This window comes from Hypanus sabinus, chromosome X1 (assembly GCF_030144855.1).
Source record: "Hypanus sabinus isolate sHypSab1 chromosome X1, sHypSab1.hap1, whole genome shotgun sequence".
NCBI classification, from domain to species: domain Eukaryota; kingdom Metazoa; phylum Chordata; class Chondrichthyes; order Myliobatiformes; family Dasyatidae; genus Hypanus; species Hypanus sabinus.
This window is the reverse complement of record NC_082738.1, coordinates 10,527,361-10,547,926: the sequence shown is the minus strand read 5'-3', so window position 1 is coordinate 10,547,926 and position 20,566 is coordinate 10,527,361. Positions and strand designations below refer to the sequence as shown.

The 20,566-nt window shown below is 43.0% G+C and overlaps 1 protein-coding gene across 1 annotated transcript in view; it reads right to left on the bottom strand.

Moving 5' to 3' along the window:
- Positions 1-20,566, bottom strand: part of ace (angiotensin I converting enzyme (peptidyl-dipeptidase A) 1) — a 153,639-nt gene that overhangs the window by 7,460 nt on the left and 125,613 nt on the right. The window lies entirely within an intron of this gene.

Here is a 20,566-nt window from a genome sequence, read left to right as displayed (position 1 = left end):
TCTCTCCTCCCCTTTCCCATTGGGCAGAAGATACAAAAGCTTGAAAGCACCTACCATCAAACTCAAGGACAGCTTCTATCAGACTCTTGAGCTGACATTTCCTATGCTAAAGATGGATTCTTGATCTTCTAATCTACTTTGCTGTGGCCCTTGCACTTTATTTGTCTACCTGCACTTTCTCTGTAACTGTAACACTCTATTCTGCATGGTTCCTTAAGGTTGTTATAGCCAGGGGAGGTAGTGGGGACAATTTCCCACTACCTATTAAATGCTCCCAATGGCACGCATTGCAAGTAGCCTCTGACAACCAAGTCCATCTCCTGGACTTCATGTGCGGCTTGGCTACTAACTTGGTGAGACCATTTCTACTGACGGGGAAGGGACAAAAGTGGGTTACTAGCACCTTAAAACCTGTCACTTTTGACAGGTGGGGTTCGTCAGCAATAGTTGGCAAATCATCTAGGAGAAGGAAAACTCTGATCTCAGTTTTCCACAGCCTTGCGGCTACACCCACTCACGGGGAAGGCTTCAGGGGTAAACTCCAAGGCAAATTTCCGGAGCTGGTGTCCCTCAGTCAGTCCTACATTGAGTTCAATGCTGACTGGCAACTCCAGTGTTGCTACTGATGTCAAACTGTGTCAGTCTCTGCTGTTCCTTTGGGTTCATCACGTGTATGTGGCGAGGGGGGAGCCTGCTCCATGGGCAACAGCTTGCTCTCTGTATCGTACTGCCCAGTCTTGCGTACTGGCCTGCATATCACAAAGACAGCTGTTATGCATGGTTGACCCTGACTAATGGAGGGCCTCAGATTCTGCATTCTGCTTCTTTTTATTACCTCAATATTTTTGCACGGCATGATCTCTTTTGATGTTATGCAAACAAAAGTTTTGCACTTTATCTCAGTACGTGTGACAATCATAAACCAATATGGGTACCAAACGCTGTGCACTGCAGTAGAGGTTGGAACAACACAAGGGGGAAGGCAGTGAATGGATGCGCAGGTTGTGTACACGTTTGTAGTCTGGCTGGTCTGCCTGGTTCCACTGAAATCTTTGGGAATCAACATCACAGAAACCCCTCTGATCGCTGCCACAAGTGGAAAACAAAGGGAATGATGGGAGTAGAAAATAGAATATGTCACACCACCATGTCCAAACAAAGGCCCAGATTACAAATGTATACAGGAGGTTAACCGACTGACTGTGATTTTCATTTCAATTGAATACATTTCCTGCAGCTCTTTGGCTTGGAGAGGAGCTGATCCACAACCGATCCATTAGTTGGGAACCTCCTGGATACGCTGCAGCTCCCAGTCAAATTATAGCAGATCCAGGGAACCCCCAAGGTCATAAAATCAGAATGAACTCATGCTGAAGGAGTTCCTTCAAAATTGGGTCTGCGCCAGCTGAAACAGAACCGGTTATCCTCCAGCAATGGGTCCGTACAATGTGAATTAGAGCTTGAGTATACACCCCTCCATTTTAAATGTGATGAGAATCTCGGCCTCGGCCACCCTCTCAGGCAGTGAATTTCAGGCCTCATCATCCTTGAATCCATCTACTAATTATTTAAAATCTATATTCCCTATTTTATGATTGGAAGTAGGCTCTTCCTTTTAAACAACAACACACACAAAATGCTGGTGGAACACAGCAGGCCAGGCAGCATCTATAGGGAGAAGCACTGTCGACGTTTCGGGCCGAGACCCTTTGTCAGGACTAACTGAAAGGAAAGATAGCAAGAGATTTGGAAGTAGTGGGGGGAGGGGGAAATGCGAAATGATAGAAGACCGGAGGGGGTGGGATGAAGCTAAGAGCTGGAAAGGTGATTAGCAAAAGTGATACAGGGCTGGAGAAGGGAAAGGATCATGGGACAGGAGGCCCAGGGAGAAAGAAAGGGGGGGGAGCACCAGAGGGAGATGGAGAACAGGCAAACAACTAAATATGTCAGGGATGGGGTAAGAAGGGGAGGAGGGGCATTAACGGAAGTTAGAGAAGTCAATGTTCATGCCATCAGGTTGGAGGCTACCCAGCCGGTATATAAGGTGTTGTTCCTCCAACCTGAGTTTGGATTCATCTTGACAGTAGAGGAGGCCATGGATAGACATATCAGAATGGGAATGGGACGTGGAATTAAAATGTGTGGCCACTGGGAGATCCTGCTTTCTCTGGCGGACTGAGCATAGGTGTTCAGTGAAACAGTCTGCGTCGGGTCTCACCAATATATAAAAGGCCACACCGGGAGCACCGGACACAGTATACCCCACCAGCCAACTCACAGGTGAAGTGTCGCCTCACCTGGAAGGACTGTCTGGGGCCCTGAATGGTGGTGAGGGAGGAAGTGTAAGGGCAGGTGTAGCACTTGTTCCGTTTACAAGGATAAGTGCCAGGAGGGAGATCAGTGGGAAGGGATGGGGGGGGACGAGTGGGCAAGGGAGTCGCGTAGGGAGCGATCCCTGCGAAAAGCAGAAAGGGGGGGGAGGGAAAAATATGTTTGGTAGTGGGATCCCGTTGGAGGTGGCGGAAGTTACGGAGAATTATATGTTGGACCCGGAGGCTGGTGGCGTGGTAGGTAAGGACAAGGGGAGCCCTATCCCGTGGGGTGGCGGGTGGATGGGGTGAGGGCAGATGTGCGGGAAATGGGAGAGATGCTCACCAATATATAGAAGGCCACACCGGGAGCACCGGACACAGTATACCACACCAGCCGACTCACAGGTGAAGTGTCGCCTCACCTGGAAGGACTGACTGGGGCCCTGAATGGTGGTGAGGGAGGAAGTGTGATCTCCAATATATAAAAGGCCACACCGGGAGCACCGGACACAGTATACCACACCAGCCGACTCACAGGTCTCGAGATGGTCTTGAAGCTCTTCGCTTTTTTTTGGATTCCAGACCTAACCAATTCCCTTGTACCACCACTCTCCTCCGTCTAGCGGAATTAGTTCTTACTCTCAATAATTTCTCCTTTGGCTCCTCCCACTTCCTCCAAACCAAGGGTGTAGCCATGGGCACCCGTATGGGTCCCAGTTATGCCTGCCTTTTTGTTGGCTTTGTGGAACAGTCCATGTTCCAAGTCTATACGGGTATCCGTCCCCCTCTTTTCCTTCGCTACATTGACGACTGCATTGGCGCTGCCTCCTGCACGCATGCTGAGCTCGTTGACTTCATTAACTTTGCCTCCAACTTTCACCCTGCCCTCAAATTTACCTGGTCCATTTCCGACACCGCCCTCCCCTTTCTTGACCTTTCTGTCTCTGTCTCTGGAGACGGCCTATCTACTGATATCTACTATAAGCCTACAAACTCTCACAGCTACCTGGACTATTCCTCTTCCCACCCTGTCTCTTGCAAAAAGGCTATCCTCTTCTCATAATTCCTCCGTCTCTGCCGCATCTGCTCTCAGGATGAGGCTTTTCATTCCAGGACGAAGGAGATGTCTTCCTTTTTCTTAAACTCTTAGCAAAGTATACTTTATTTAAATTGTAATTTTAATTTGCCCTCCAATCCAAAACCAGCTCCGGAAGCTCATCACAATTAAATATTTTGGCTATAAGAAGAGCCCATTTTAGCATACTTTATTGTCAGCATTCTTCTGTTGGGGCAAAAGAAACACTTTGTTCAATGCATGGCAAGGGTATTCCTTTTAGTTTCTGAATGAGATTTAAATTTTTTAAAACTTTTTTATTGAGTTTTCAAATAATTACAGAAATAAAAGAAAATATATGAGAGAAAAAAATATATATATACCCTACCCCCTCCCCTTAACCCCTCCCCCCTAACATCCCTATATAAAAAAGAAAGAAAAAAAAGAAAGGAAGAAAGAAAGAAAGAAAGAATGCCTGGATATCGGAAGATCCCCACATGCTCCATGGAGTTCGTAATAACTTTAGTATATTTATTTATTTCCCCAAATAACCAATTATTTCATCTTCGGAGCACCTATATATTTAATCCTGTCTTTTGTAAATAAGGGCGCCAAATTTTCAAAAATGTTTCATATTTATCTCTTAAATTATAAGTAATTTTTTCAAGTGGAATACAGCCATAAATTTCCTTCTTCCGACGATCTATACTTAAGTATGTATCCAATTTCCAAGTAACTGCAATAGCCTTTTTGGTTATCGCCAATGCAATTTTTATAAATTCTTTCTGATATTTATTCAATTTGGGTTTCAGTTTTATCCCATCAATATCGCCTAGTAAAAATAATATTGGATCATGTGGAAGTTGTGTTCCAATAATTTGTTCCAATAAAACTCTTAAATTTGTCCAAAAAGGTTGAATTTTAGAACAAGACCAAGTAGAATGTAAAAAAGTACGGATGTCTTGTTTACATCGGAAACACTGATCGGATAAATTTGGGTTTAATTTATTTATTTTTTGTGGTGTAATATATAATTGATGTAAAAAATTATATTGCACTAATCTTAACCGGACATTTATTGTATTTGTCATACTATCAAGACATAGTCTTGACTAATTTGTTTCTTCAATTTTAATATTCAAGTCACTTTCCCATTTTTGTCTTGACTTATGGACTCCTTTTTAAATTGCCTGTTTTTGAATCAAGTTATACATATAAGAAATAAATTTTTTAATCTTTCCTTTTTGAATTAAAGTTTCTATTTCATTAGATTTCGGCAATAACATTGTTTGACCTAATTTTTCTCTTAAATAAGCTCTTAGTTGGAAGTAACAAAAAAGAGTATTGTTTGATACTTTATATTTATTCTTTAATTGATCAAATGACATTAATATACCTCCTTCAAAACAATCTCCTATATATCTAATCCCTTTTTGAAACTGTTACGAATCCCGTAACTGGATAACTTACCAGCAAAGATAGAGAGGTCTGTTGAAGTCTGTTGTCACTATTTTCAAACGTTTTATTCGTAAAGGGACACAAAGGTAGGGTTAATACGTACATTCATATAGGGCACATTGTCAACACTCAATCTAAAGCGCGGGTATATTAATAATCATCATTATTAAGTGAGCTCTGCTGATGTCTAGGGGTTAATAGATTGTCCGTTGGAAATATAAAAGTCACTCAGAAAGTCTGCAGGCCTCAGCCCTTTGAAAATCGCTGGGTTTCACGTGGGGCGACCGAGAGAGAGAGATTGGGGGAAGAAGAGAAAGAACTTGCCGAGTCTCGATGAATCTTCCGTGAAATCGGGGGAGCGTTGGTTTCCTCTCCCCGATGTTAGTTAAAAGCGGTTTTCTGTGATTCCAGCCTCAGATTCCAATCCCGGAATCTAACGCACGTGGCTTCCTTCAGAATGGCTTCCTGCTGCTGCGGGATCACTCTCTCGTGTCTTCTTGGTGCGTCTGAGGGGGCTGTCCCCCTGAGACTCTCCTTTATACTTCCTCACGGGGTCGCAGGAGTCAATCAGGTTGGGATGATGCAATCTCTCTCTCAACCAGTCCACCTTGCCCAAGGGCTATTCACGTGGTCTCCATGAGACAATAGTCGCTGTTGTCTTTATTCTGTATCACTGGTGGTAAATGCAATTTGGCACGTTTCTCTCTCTCTCTCCGACTGGGTCTACTGACCCCCCCCCCCCCTTCAACGGGTGCTCTTGCGATTCTCACAAAGGAGGGGGCTGGGATCATAACAAAACCAATTATATAAAAGATGATTATCCATTATAAAAGGAATAAGTCTGTTTTGAATTAAAGTTCTCTTTGCTAATAAAGATTTCTTTGTCTCATCATCAACATTTATCTTATTCCATAAGTCAATCAAATGTTTTAGTATAGCAGATTCTTTCTTTTCCCGTATCCATTTAGATTCCCATTTATATATAAAATCTTCTGGTGTATTTTCTCCTATTTTATCTAGTTCTATTCTAATCCATGCCAGTTTATCTTTCTCGAAAAAAGATGCAATAAATCTAAGTTGGTTTGCTTTATAATAATTCTTAAAATTTGGAAATTGTAACCCTCCTAGATCAAATTTCCATGTCAATTTTTCCAACGATATTCTTGACATGTCTTCCTTTTTTAAACAAAGGGGCTTCCCTCGTCCACCATCATTTGAGACTCTGCTCTCAAACTACCACGCCACCAGCCTCCAGGTCCAACATATAATTCTCCGTAACTTCCGCCACCTCCAACGGGATCCCACTACCAAACACATTTTTCCCTCCCCCCCTTCTGCTTTTTGCAGGGATCGCTTCCTACGTGACTCCCTTGTCCACTCGTCCCCCCATCCCTTCCCACCGATCTCCCTCCTGGCACTTATCCTTGTAAGCAGAACAAGTGCTACACCTGCCCTTACACTTCCTCCCTCACGACCATTCAGGGCCCCAGACAGTCCTTCCAGGTGAGGCGACACTTCACCTGTGAGTTGGCTGGTGTGGTATACTGCATCCGGTGCTCCCGGTGTGGCCTTTTATATATTGGTGAGACCCGACGCAGACTGGGAGACCGTTTCGCTGAACACCTACGCTCAGTCCGCAAGAGAAAGCAGGATCTCCCAGTGGCCACACATTTTAATTCCACGTCCCATTCCCATTCTGATATGTCTATCCATGGCCTCCTCTACTGTCAAGATGAGGCCACACTCAGGTTGGAGGAACAACACCTTGTATACCGGCTGGGTAGCCTCCAACCTGATGGCATGAACACTGACTTCTCTAACTTCTGTTAATGCCCCTCCTCCCCTTCTTACCCCATCCCTGACATATTTAGTTGCTTGCCTGTTCTCCATCTCCCTCTGGTGCTCCCCCCCCCCTTTCTTTCTCCTGAGGCCTCCTGTCCCATGATCCTTTCCCTTCTCCAGCCCTGTATCACTTTTGCCAATCACCTTTCCAGCTCTTAGCTTCATCCCACCCCCTCCGGTCTTCTCCTGTCATTTTGCATTTCCTCCTCCCCCCACTACTTTCAAATCTCTTACTATCTTTCCTTTCGGTTAGTCCTGATGAAGGGTCTCGGCCCGAAACGTCAACAGTGCTTCTCCCTATAGATGCTGCCTAGCCTGCTGTGTTCTACCAGCATTTTGTGTGTGTTGTTTGAATTTCCAGCATCTGCAGATTCCCTCGTGTTTGCTCTTCCTTTTAAATGTAGGATCCTCATAATTTTACACATTTTGTTTATTCACTATGTGCCGTGTTGTATGACATGGGTGGTCATGGTCTTGACCGTGACTGTTCTTGGCTAATTTTTCTACAGGTGTGGTTTGCCATTGCTTTCTTCTGGGCAGTGTCTTTACAAGATGGGCGACCCCAGCCATGATCAATGCTGCTCAGAGATTGTCTGCCTGGTGTCAGTGGTCACATAACCAGGACGTGATATGCACCAGCTGCTCGTACGACCATCCACCACCTGCTCCCATGGCTTCACATGATCCTGATCGGGGGGCTAAGCAGGTACTACACCTTGCCCAAGGGTGACCTGCAGGCTAGCGGAGGGAAGGAGCACCTTACACCTCCTTTGGTAGAGACATATTTCCATCCTCCCACCCTAATTTTACACACCTCAATTAAATCTCCTGTTAGTCTCCTCTGTCAACCCCTGCCTGTCCAAACTTTTCTCATGGCTACAATTCTAGTGGCATCCTGGTAAATCTCTCCAGTGCAATCATGTCTTCCCTGTAATGTGGTGACCAGAACGGTACATAGATCTGAAGTTGCATTCTTACTAATTGGCTTAATTCTAGCATAACTCATCCTGTTTCTTGCTATTAAATTGCCAGCTTTTCTGGCTTATTGAGTATAATGTCAGTAGAACAGTTCTGAACAGAACACTATATTCTTTGTTGGAGTGAAAGATCTGAGACAGCACTTCTAGGACAAGTTGGGTGGTGAAGACTTATGACTAACTGCCTAACTCAGCATTCATACATCACAGTGGCTCATACAGACTGCACTTTAAAAGAAGGGAACAGGATGGATTTTGTTTACGCCCTTCACATATTTAGGAAATGCAAGTACTTTTTAGCCAACAAATTTCACATAGATGATCATAGCTGAAGTAGGAAACACTTAATGCCAAAACCATGGCAATAGTCTACTGCCCCAATTAAGCAGCATAGTGTCCCAAATAAATGAAGGAAATCCCAGCTACTTTTTCGATTAGGTTTTGCTTTTTAAGAGTTGTCTCAAATAGGTGGCTGCCCTGATTAACTGATGGCCCAGTTAGTTGGAATCCACCGGACTTAAAACGGTGTGACAGTCCTGAACACTCTGTACAGAGCTGCATATTCCTTCATGGGAGAACACTGCCAGGACAAGGTGAGTGGTGAAGATTTGGGACCCATTGCGGATCTCAGTCCTCAAACGTTGCAGTGGATCATAAAGATTGTACTTGAAAAGGGAAAGGGGTGAATTTTGATTTCACATCTCACAAATTTATGGTGTGCAAGCACTTTGTGGACAACTGCACATGGATTATTGTACATTTTCAAAAAATCAAATGAAGTGAGGTATTTTATATTTAATAAAACCCATAACACAACTTATTGAACACCAAAACCTACACACCAAAGCGTCCTAAAACTTTTTACTTGTTAACATCAACACGTCAGACCAGTCTCTTAAAGTGAATCCCCAACTCAATGGTGGTGGTTGTGAATCATGTACATTTCTCCCAGTTACAGTACCCTATATCATCATTGTGGTACAATGAAATTCTTACCACTGAAACCACAGATGTAAAAAAAATTCCATTGATTGCATTCCGGCATCACTGTTAATGGCACATTTATTTAGGATCCCTATTGCTTCGAGTTGGTAGACTGTTCTAAGAGTCGTTAGAGGATGAATGAATGTGCCGTGGTTGTCACTGACTTTATAAAGACACTTAAAAAATTTATAAAGATGGACTTTATAAATATCCTCCCAATGAGCACATTTACATGGAGCGCTACCACAAGAAAGCAGTATTCATTATAAGACCATAAGACCATAAGATATAAGAGCAGAAGTAGGCCATTCTGCCCATCGAGTCTGCTTCACCAATCATGGGCTGATCCAATTCTTCCAGTCATCCCCACTCCCCTGCCTTCTCCCCATACCCTTTGATGCCCTGGCTAATCAAGAACCTATCTATCTCTGCCTTAAATGCACCAAATGACTTGGCCTCCACAGCTGCTCGTGGCAACAAATTCCACAGATTTACCACCCTCTGACTAAAGTAATTTCTCTGCATCTCTGTTCTAAATGGACATCCTTCAATCCTGAAGTCGTGCCCTCTTGTCTTGGTCTCCTCTACCATGGGAAATTACTGCCATATTTAATCTGTCTAGGCCTTTTAACATTCAGAATGTTTCTATGAGATCCTCCCCTCATTCTCCCAAACTCCAGGGAATACAGCCCAAGAGCTGCCAGACGTTCCTCATATGGTAACCTGTTCATTCCAGGAATCATTCTTGTGAATCTTCTCTGAGTCCTGTTCAATATCAGGAAATCCTTTCTAAAATAAGGAGCCCAAAACTGCACACAATACTGCAAGTGTGGTCTCACAAGTGCCTTATAGAGCCTCAACATCACATCCCTGCTCTTATATTCTATACCTCTGGAAATGAATGCCAACATTGCATTCATCTTCTTCACAACCAACTCAATCTAGATGTTAACTTTTAGGGTATCCTGCACAAGGACTCCCAAGTCCCCTTGCATCTCTGCATGTTGAATTCTCTCCCCATCTAAATAATAGTCTGCCCATTTATTTCTTCCACCAAAGGTGCATGGCCATACAATTTCCAACAGTGTTAACTGTCATTTGCCACTTCTTTGCCCATTCCCCTAAACTATCTAAGTCTCTTTGTTTCCTCAACACTACCCACTCCTCCACCTATCTTTGTATCATTGGCAAATTTAGCCACAAATCCATTAATCCCATAGTCCAAATCATTGACATACACTGTAAAAAGCAGCGGTCCCAACACCAACCCCTGTGGAACTCCATTGGTAACCGACAACCAGCCAGAATAGGATCCCTTTATTCCCACTCTCTGTTTCCTGCCGATCAACCAATGCTCCACCCATGCTAGTAACTCCCCTGTAATACCATGGGCTCTTATCTTGCTAAGCAGCCTCATGTGTGGCACCTTGTCAGAGGCCTTCTGAAAATCCAAGTACACCACATCTACTGCATCTCCTTTGTCTACCCTGCTTGTAATTTGCCCAAAGAATTGCAGTAGGTTTGTCAGGCAGGATCTTCCTTTTAGGAAACCATGCTGGCTTTGGCCTATCTTGTCATGTGCCTCCAGGTACTCCGTAATCTCATCCCTAACAATCGATTCCAACAACTTCCCAAGCACTGATGTCAGGCTAACAGGTCTATAGTTTCCTTTCTGCTGCCTCCCACCCTTCTTAAATAGTGGAGTAACATTTGCAATTTTCCAGTCATCCGGTGCAATGCCAGAATCTATCAATTCTTGAAAGATCATCGTTAATGCCTTCGTAATCTCTCCAGATACTTCAGAACCCAAGGGTGCATTCCATCAGGTCCAGGAGATTTATCCACCCTCAGACCATTAAGCTTCCTGAACACCTTCTCAGTCATAATTTTCACTGCACATATTTCACTTCCCTGACACTCTTGAATGTCTGGTGTACTGCAAATGTATTCCACTGTGAAGACTGATGCAAAATACGCATTCAATTCCTCTGTCATCTCTGTGTCTCTCATTACAGTATCTCCAGCATCATTTTCTATTGGCCCTATATCAAAGACATCAAAGACATTGACCATCCAGACCATGCTCTCTTCTCACTACTACCATCAGGCAGAAGGTACAGAAACCTTAGGACCCACACTATCAGGTTCAGGAACAGTTATTGCACTATAACCATCAGACACCTAAACTGTATGGTTTACGTCACATCACATCTCTGAATTGATTCTGTGACCTGCAGATTCACTTTTGAGGACTCTTTACAACTCATGTTCTCAATATTTTTTTTTGATTTACACAATTTCGCACATTGGTTGTTTGTTACTCATTGTTTAGTTTTAAGTTCAATTTTAATTATCATTCAACCATCATCTACGTTTGTATATAGCCAAAAGAAACAGTGTTCCTCTGGGGTCAAGGTGCCAAACACATTACCAACATCACACAACACACTGCACATAGTACTTAAATAGCACAATAACACATAATAGTTTTAATTTCAGAAAGACATGCAGTCAAAAAGAGAAAAAAAATTATATAGCCCAATCCCGACATGGCATGACTAGATAGTTGGTAAGTTGTCGTGGTCCAGCTTGTTCTTCCACCAAATGACCCCTGGAGAGCAGCACTGATTGAACAATGGAGAGCTGCACTCATGGGAAAGGCTAGTCCCCAACCCAGTATGTATCAGAGTGCACCCCACAAAGGCTCTCCCGTACCACCTTGACATCTCCTGCCCTGGTCAGTTGCAACAGCCTCGACCTAGTACTCACCGCACCCAACAGAACTCAGTTCCACCCCTGTTGGTCTCGCTAATAAACCAGTGAACCAGACTTACAATATTCTACACTACCAATGTCCATCCAATAGGGTCTTATGATCATAATAAAATCATCCAAGATAATCACTTGCACCTTATCTTTGGGCTGCACACAACAAGTGCAGGTGATAACACAACAGCAGCTCCATCGCTACTGAGCAACTCACTGATGGGATAGTTCCGCAGTAATTGATGTTCTTAGTATTCAGCAGCAACTTATGATCATAAAAAAGATGTACAAGACGAACAAATACACCATTGATTGGACCCAGAGTGGCCACCATATTAATGGCAATTGTGTTGAGTTTTTCATAAATTCGATTGTATTTCTTTATTTTCCTGTAAGTGCCTGCAAGAAAATGACCTCAAGGTATGTATTATATGGAAATATATGCATATTTTGAAACAAATTTACTTTGAAATTTGAACTTTTGCCTTTGAGAAGGTGGTGAGGGGCTGCCTTCCCCCTCATAATAGCAATAACTATTGCTATTATGTTAATAAGACCACAAGACCATAAGACATGGGAGCAGAATTAGGCCATTCAGCCCATCGAGTCTGCCCCGCCATTCTACCATGGTTGGTCCTGGGTCCCACTCAATCCCATACACCTGCCTTCTCGCCATATCCTTTGATGCCCTGACCAATCAGGAATCTATTAACTTCTGCCTTAAGTATACCCACGGACTTGGCCTCCACCGCAGTCTATGGCAGACCATTCTACAGATTCACTACACTCTTGCTAAAAAGATTCATCCTTACTTCTGTTCTAAAGGGTTGCCCCTCAATTTTGAGACTGTGCCCTGTAGCTCTGGATACCCCCCCACCATAGGAAATATCCTCTCCACATCCACCCTATCTAGTCTTTTCAAAATTCAGTAGGTTTCAGTGAGATCCCCCCACAATCTTCTAAATTCCAGTGAGTACAGGCCAAAAGCTGTCAAATGCTCCTCATGTGTTAACCCCTTCATTCCCAGAATCACCCTCGTGAATCCCCTCTGGACTCTCTCCAATGACAATATATCCTTTCTGAGATATGGGGCCCAAAACATTGACAGTACGCCAAATGAAGCTTGACTAGTGCCTTATTAAGCTATCTGGCCTATAATTCCCTTTCTTTCGCCTTCCTCCCTTCTTAAAGAGTGGAGTGACATTTGAAATCTTCCAGTCCTCTGGGACCATGCCAGAATCAAGTGACTCTTTGAAAGATCATGACCAATGTATCTTCAACGACCTCTCTCAGGACTCTGAGATGTAACCCATCTGGTCCAGGTAACTTATTCACCTTAAGACCCTTGTGTTTGCCTAGCACTTATTTCTTTGTAATAGCAGTGACTCTCACTTCTGCTCCTGACACTCACGGACCTCTGGCTCACTGCTAGTGTCTTCCACAGTGAAGACAGATGCAAAGTACCTATAAAGTTCATCTGCCATTTCTTTGACCCTATTACTACCCCACCAGCATCACTTTTCAGTGCTCCAATATCAACTCTCACCTCCCTTTTACTATTTATATAACTGAAAAAGCTTTTAGTATCCTGTTTTATGTTATTGACTAGTTTGCCTTCATATTTCATCTTTTCCCTTCTTACAGCTTTTTTAGTTGCCTTTTGTTGGATTTTAAAAGCTTCCCAATCATCCAACTTCCCACTCACTTTTGATACCATATATGCCCTTTCCTTGGCTTTTATGCAGTCCTTAACTTCCCTCGTCAACCACGGTTGCCTCACCCTGCCATTTGAGAACTTCTTCTTCTGTGGAGCATGTCTATCCTGCGCCTTGTGAACTATTTCTAGAAACTTCAGCCATCTTTGCTCTGTCATCCCTGCCAGTATCCTCCTCCAATCTACCTGGGCAAGCTCCTCTCTCATGCCTTTATTCCATTTTGATACTGATACATGTGACTTGTGCTTCTCCCTCTCAAATTCAATCACATTATGCTCACTGGCTTCCTCAGGGTTCCTTTATGTTAAGCTCCCTAATAAGATCTGGGTTATTACACACTCCCAATCTAAGTTCGCCTTTCCCTGAGTAGGTTCAAGCATAAGCTGCTCTAAGAAGCCATCTCGTAGGCATTCAACAAATTCCCTCTCTTGCAATCCGACAGCAACCTGATTTTCCCAATCGCTTTGCATATTGAAGTCCCCCATCACAATTGTGATATTACCCTTATTACATGCCTTTATCAGCTCCTTTTGTAATCTCAACCCCACATCTTGAGAGGTCCTCCCACAGTGCTACTGCAAAGAGGGTTCCAGGAAACTTGAAGTGGTATCAAATGACTGACATATACACTCAGTGGCTACTTTATGAGATACCTCCTGTACCTAATAAAGTGGCCACCGAGTATATGTTTGTGGTCTTTAGCTACTGTAGCTGAACCACTTCAATGTTCGATATGTTGTGCATTCAGAGATGTTCTTCTGTGCATTACTGTTGTAACGCGTGGTTATTTGAGCTACTGTAACCATCCTCTCACCCTGAACCAGTTTGGTCATTCTCTGACCTCTCTCATTAACAAGGCGTTTTTGCCCACAGAACTGCTCTCACTGTACGTTTCTAAGAGATTTGAAAGTAGTGGGGGGAGGGGGAAATTCGAAATGATAGTCTTCTCCCATCATTTCGCATTTCTCCCTCCCCCCCCACTACTTTCAAATCTCTTACTATCTTTCCCTTCAGTTAGCCCTGACGAAGGGTCTCGGCCTGAAACATCGACAGTGCTTCTCGCTATAGATGCTGCCTGGCCTACTGCATTCCACCAGCATTTTGTGTGTGTGTTGCTTCTGAATTTCCAGCATCTGCAGTTTTCCTCGTGTTCACTGTACGTTTGTTTGTTTTTCACACCATTCTCATTAAACTCGAGAGACTGTTGTGTTTGAAAATCCAAATCAGCAGTTTTTGAGATACTCAAACCACCCTGTCTGGCACTAATCATTCCACAATCAAAGTCATTTTGATCACATTTCTTCCCCATTCTGATATTTGGTCTGAACAACAACTGAACCTCTTGACTATGTCTGCATGCATTTATGCATTCAGTTGCTGCCAGATGAATGGCTGATTAGATTTCTGCATTAACCTGCAGATGTGCAGGTGCACCTCATAAAGTGGACACTGAGTTCATTTCTTGATTAGGACAGTGCTTGATTTGAAGGGAATCATTCTGTTGCTGGTTTTCCCATGTCTTTCTTGATGGTAGAAGTTGGAGTTTGAGAGGTGTTGTCAGAAGGCAGTAGAGTCCGTTTTAATGATGGCAGACTCTGTATCCACTTTGGCTTCTTTAGATCTGTGTAATGTGGCAGGATCATTTCATGATCTGGTAATGAAGAATGCTTTGGGATGATGACAGCCTGGTAGAATTTTATATTCATCAGAAAACTATGAATCCTAGGTTTTAAATTAGAGTGCTAAACTGAAGCAAAGACAATTAAGAATGTGTGGGGTAAAGTGGAATGGAGAAATATGGTCTGGGGTCTGAGTAAGCAGTCCCTGAAGATCAAGTCAACTCACTTCCAGTCCAGTTATGTGATTTTTGAGATGACTGATGAGCCCACTGTGAGACTCTACCACAGAAAAGTTGGGTATGTGGGTTATTTGGAAGTTAGTGTGCTTCTTTCACCATTTGCACTGGGTTTCTGTGTGTTCCCAGTGCTGTCTCAAATACTCGTTTTCTTTTTCAACTGGCCCTGGCCCAGGGCCCCCAAGTGTCTGTGGGCATGCTACACATTTTCAGAACTGCTTTGAATCTTTTCCTATGTTTGTTTGGTATTCTCTTTCTGCAACAGAGCTTGGAATATGGTGTCTGTCTTGAACATGAGTAGGATGTAAAAGTGGCATGAAAATGAAATTCAAAATGATGAAGCTTTTCCTGCTCTCCAAAGGGATTTCTGCCTGTTCCCCTTGCCTTGTTCACCTTCTGTGATGTCTCTTTCTCTTCTTGTCTTGCAGCACCTGCATCCACTATCACATCTTTTTCCTTAGCACACATCTCCAACACATTGACTAGATAACCTCGTTTACAATTTATCCCCTTGGCCGCCTTGGTTTTACTTATCAGAGACACCCCTGTCCACCAGTCTCGCTGTAGCTTTACAAGCTCTTATGTCTCCTTTTCAGTTCTGACCAAAGGTCTACAACATGAACCACTGACTCTGTTCTTCTTCCTACAGATGTAGCATGACCTGAAGATTATTTCAAGAAATTTCTGTTGTGGTATGACAATGACATGGCCTACTCAAAGGAACTAACTGTTAGGACCTTGATGCTGGGTATGCTAGTCGGGAAGATGATAATGATGTTTGTTTGGTAATTGTGGTTCAGGACAAAAAAAAAACAATGGTGCTATCTCTGAAGTACTTTGTGATGCCAGGTGTTAAGTAGTCCAGGTCTTTGGCATACACAGAAAGGTGGTAATGAGTGCATCTCAGGATGACCACAGCCTTTGTGCTGGATTTGAGATCTTGGCCTTCAGAGATGCCAATTTCCTGCAGCATTCACTCAACCTTCCTATCATATACCCATGCAAACATCATCTCCATACAATGGACGGGTGACTCAGGTTGTTGCGATCTTGGTTCTGGATCAGAGACAATGTAGGTTGGACAGTTTCAAATTAGTCTTATAGGTCCAATCCACTTTAATGAGGGGCATTTTGTTGGAGGAGGGATGTGGCAACGTGGTGAGAATGATTGAGAAGACCCTTGTTTGTCTAACAGTTGGTGTTGAGATTGGGTCTGCAATCCTGTTGGTCTGATCATGGTTGACATTCTGACTAGATCTATAGATCTGTTGGTTTGATCTTGGTTGGTGCTGAGGTTGGACCTATAGACATTCTCATGGTCTATTGCTTAGAAGATGAGATAATGCATCTGATTCTAGTGCTTGGTTCAGGGGTGTTGGAATGAGATCTTGTGCTTGTTTCTTAATTCATTTCAGTCACCGGGATTGAAGAACTTGGGTTGAAGGAATGAAGTTCTACTTCAAGGTATCAGATATTTTGGGATGCACTGGGGTGCAGCAGGTAGAACTGCAGTTTTCCAGGCTCACCCCTGACCTCAGGTGCTGTTTGGATTCACGTAAGTGGGTGTGATAGCCACCACAGACTCAGTGAGCTATGCTGTGTGATTTTACCACAATTCCATGTGTAGACTGAGAGGCAATGGGTAAAGTTGTCAGTCAAGAAAACCACACTGATGATGCTGACTGGAGTTTTAACCTCTAAAATGTGTTCTTTCTGAATACTGGTAAGAGAATAGCTCCTCCAGGGAATGCAACTGGAGCAAAGCCCAAAACCCAAGATTGGCCTAACTCTACAACACAGAATGCGGGGAAGTCAAGACAAGTTTAACAATTGGGAGATTCAATAATTAGGGTTAAGCAGGGGTAGGGAGGGGAATAGTGCCTTGTTAGCAGATTATGGGAATTCGTAGAGTCATAGATAGAGTAGGGGAACAGGCCTCTCCCCACCAGTAAGCTCCCATTTTATTCTCCCTGCATTCACCTCCAGGAGCTATGAAAGAAATGTTTGGAAAGAGCTTAAAGGTGGTAATCTCCAGATTAGTACCAATAGCCAGATGGATTGTGCCTTAACAAAACTGAGACAATTATTCTTCTTCAGAGATTTGCTGGCATGCCAGTGGGGAGGCTGAAGCAACTTGGTAGGGAGATGAGAATTCAGGAGTATGAAATGAGCAGTCACATTGGAATGTATACCAGACCCCAAAAATAATCAACAGAATTAAGCACAAAATTTACAGAAAAGATTTGTAAGGAACTTCAAATAAGCTGACAGATGAATAATGTAAAATACTAAATATAGAGGATGAAGATTTCTTCAAATCCATTCATTGGAATCTTTTTAAATTACTTTTCCAGGGTCAAGATACCTATTTTGAGCTAATAACCCCAGGCAATGAAGAAATATCATTAGAGGATATTTCCATTAACAGTGATCTCAATTTAGGTTGATTTAGTACAACAGGAAAGGTCAAAGAAAGATAAGGAGTCGATAAATTTGGGTAAAATTGGTTTCTCAGTGTGAGATCAGAGGGGTACATTGAAGGACAAGATAAGGAAGGTTCAGACCAGACATGTCCCACAAAATAAAGAAAAACACTCCCAAATTTGTATCCATTGGATGTTGAGGAGCTTATAAATGAGGATAACACAAAAAAGGAAGCTCATTTCATCAAACTCAATACTGCAGAAAGCCTGCTGAAGTACAGAAACATAAAGGAAGAAAACCAAGAGCCCGATGAAAGGACCCAGCTCATAATATTGACAGTTTACTCCCTTCCATAGATTCTGCCTGACATGCAGAGATCTTCCAGCATTTTGGATGTGTTGCTCAGGGTTCCTAGCATCTGCAGAACCTCTTGTGTCCATGAAAGATACTGGAGAATAGAGTCAAGGGAACTCTAGGTTGTTTTAATAATATATGAAAGGCAAGAGACCAGTGAAGGAGTGAGTCAGAGTCTAGAAGTGACGTGTGCTTACTGTCCTTAATAAATGTCGTTATATTCACCTTCTTATTCTGGCATCTTCTCCCTTCTTTTCCAGTCCAGAAGAAGGGTCTCGGCATGAAACATCGACTGTTTATTCATTTTCATAGATGCTGCCTGACCTGCTGAATTCCTCCAGCATTTTGTGTGTGTAACTCTGGATAAAATGTAACTTGGAGTGTTTAAAGAGGAGACAGTTGAGACTCTGGCTATTATTCCTGAGCAGCGTGACTATTCAAAGTATTTGACGGACTGATTTCCCAGGAGATAGGTTTTTTTTCAGTCCACAACGGTACGAAGCTCACTGTATTGTGGCAGAAACACTCATCATACTTAAGAATAATATTGGATGAACTGTTGTTCTTTTGTATCCAGACCTGGATAGTAGGATTAGACTGAAAAGCTCATCCTCTGCTGGCATGGAGAGAGTGGTCACTTTACATGATGTGTACTTTTGTGAATCTGCAAAGACCTTCGGCTCAACTTTCCAATCAGCTGGCAAAGTTTGTGCTTGCTCTTGTACACCCTGTTGGCTTCAATTTAAGAGAAAAGAAACACAAACCAGGAAACTGATCTCACTTGGAAGAGACTGTAATGAAATGGTGCCTGCATTGGGCCTGTAATCCTCTATATCTTTCCTTTCTAAGGATCTGTCCAAATGCTTCAGATGTTGCAATTATATCTCTGGCTCTTTCCTCCCCTGCACCTTGAGTGGTTCCTATCAGAGAAGAGTGACTTTTTGCCATGCTTCCGCTCCCTCCAGCCTTGATGATTCTAGGGCTCCCTGGGTGTCCCATCTTCTGAACTTGACTGGTATTCAAGCCCACACTGGGCCCAACAGTCTCCTCTGTGTCCAGTGACTGAAACCTGGTCCAGGATAAGCAATAGGTGTATTTTCAAGTTCTTGTACTTGTTTTCCAATCCATGGCCTGCCTTCCGTGTCTCCAGAATTCCCTTCGGATACACAACTCTCTGATCTATCTGCCCATCATTAATTCTGGCATTTTTAAAGCACATTCAAACACCATCAGTCCAACATTCACTTTTTATTTCAGCTTTCCAGCAATAGCTGTGTTCTACTTCTCCCAGTTCCAACATTGTTCCTCTCTGCTGATCACATTCACCTCCCTCAGGTACATTCTTGCAGACAGGTCAGTTGTGGTTAATAGTTATCACCCCCTCAGAGAAGGCTTCAACAGCACGTGTGTGTCACCTGGACAACCTTGATCTTCTGGGTAACTACAGCCATTTTCCTTGATCTCTGAACATTGATGTACTGTTGAAAGTGTTTTTGATGATTTGGTACGGCACTTCAATTGTGCAGGAATGTAAGAAGCTCCAGAGAGTAGTGAACTCAGCCCAATACATCACGGGCACACCCCTCCCCAGCATTAGTGGCAGGCATCTACATGAGACTCTGCTTAAAAAAGCTAAATCCACCATCATCAAACCCCCACCATCTGGGTCAACTGCTTGAAGCTACCATTGGGCAGGAGGTACAGAAGCCTGAGGTCCTACACCATCAGGTTCAAGAGTTTGTTCATTTCCCTTGTGACCGTGTGGGTTCCCTCTGGGTGCTCCAGTTTCCTCCCACATTCAAAGATGCACGGGTGACAGTCAGTAAGTTGTGGGCATGCAATGTTGGTGCTGGTAGCACGGTGACGCTTATGGGCTGCCTCAAACACATCCTCGGACTGTGTTGGTCATTGCCACAAACAACATATTTCACCGTATATTTCCATGATTCAATGTATATGTGACAACTAAAGCTAATCTCATTTCTTTTTTTAAAGAGCAGCTACTTCCCTTCAAGCATTTGGTTCTTGAACCAACTGGCACAACCCTAAACTTTATCTCAGTGCATTTTGACCATTTTGCATGGTAGAATTAAATTTTGTTTCCTTTGTTCTAATTGTGTTCTTCCTTGTAAAAATTGTGTACTATATCTGTATAAGTTTTTCTTGTGAATGCTGTTTATGTGATGTTATTTGCCTGTTTTGCATGTACAATATTTGTGGATAAGACAATAAACTGTGATTTGACAAAGTGAACAATTTGACTTTGATTAAAACTACACTTGTTTTCTCATTTTTCTAGTTCTGATTGAAAGGCCTGTATCTGTAACATTAATTCTGTTTCTCTCTCTCTGCCTGATTGGTTGAATATCTTCAGCATTTTCAGTTTTTAAAAATGTTGGATATAGCTAAAATCCCAGGAACCAGCCTCTCTCCACGGAGTCTTTCTATTCTTCTCAGTGCTCCAGCAAAGACCCGGCCCACCATGGACATTCTCTCTTATCCCCTCTCTCATCAGGCTGAAGATAATAAACCTGAAAGCACGTATCACCAGGCGCAAGGATTATTGTCAGATTCTTGAACAAATCTTGTACAGTAAGATGGACTCTTGAGCTCACAATCCATCTTGCACTGTACGGAACTTCCTCTGTCGCTTTTACACTTTATTCTGCATTGTTATTGTTCTAGCTCATTGTACTGTGTAATGATTTAATTTGCACAAAAAAGTATGCGAGACAAACTCTTCACCGTATCTTGGTGCATGTGACATTAATAAACCAAATCCAATACCAATACAGTGTGATGGAAAGGATTCCATAGATTGTGAT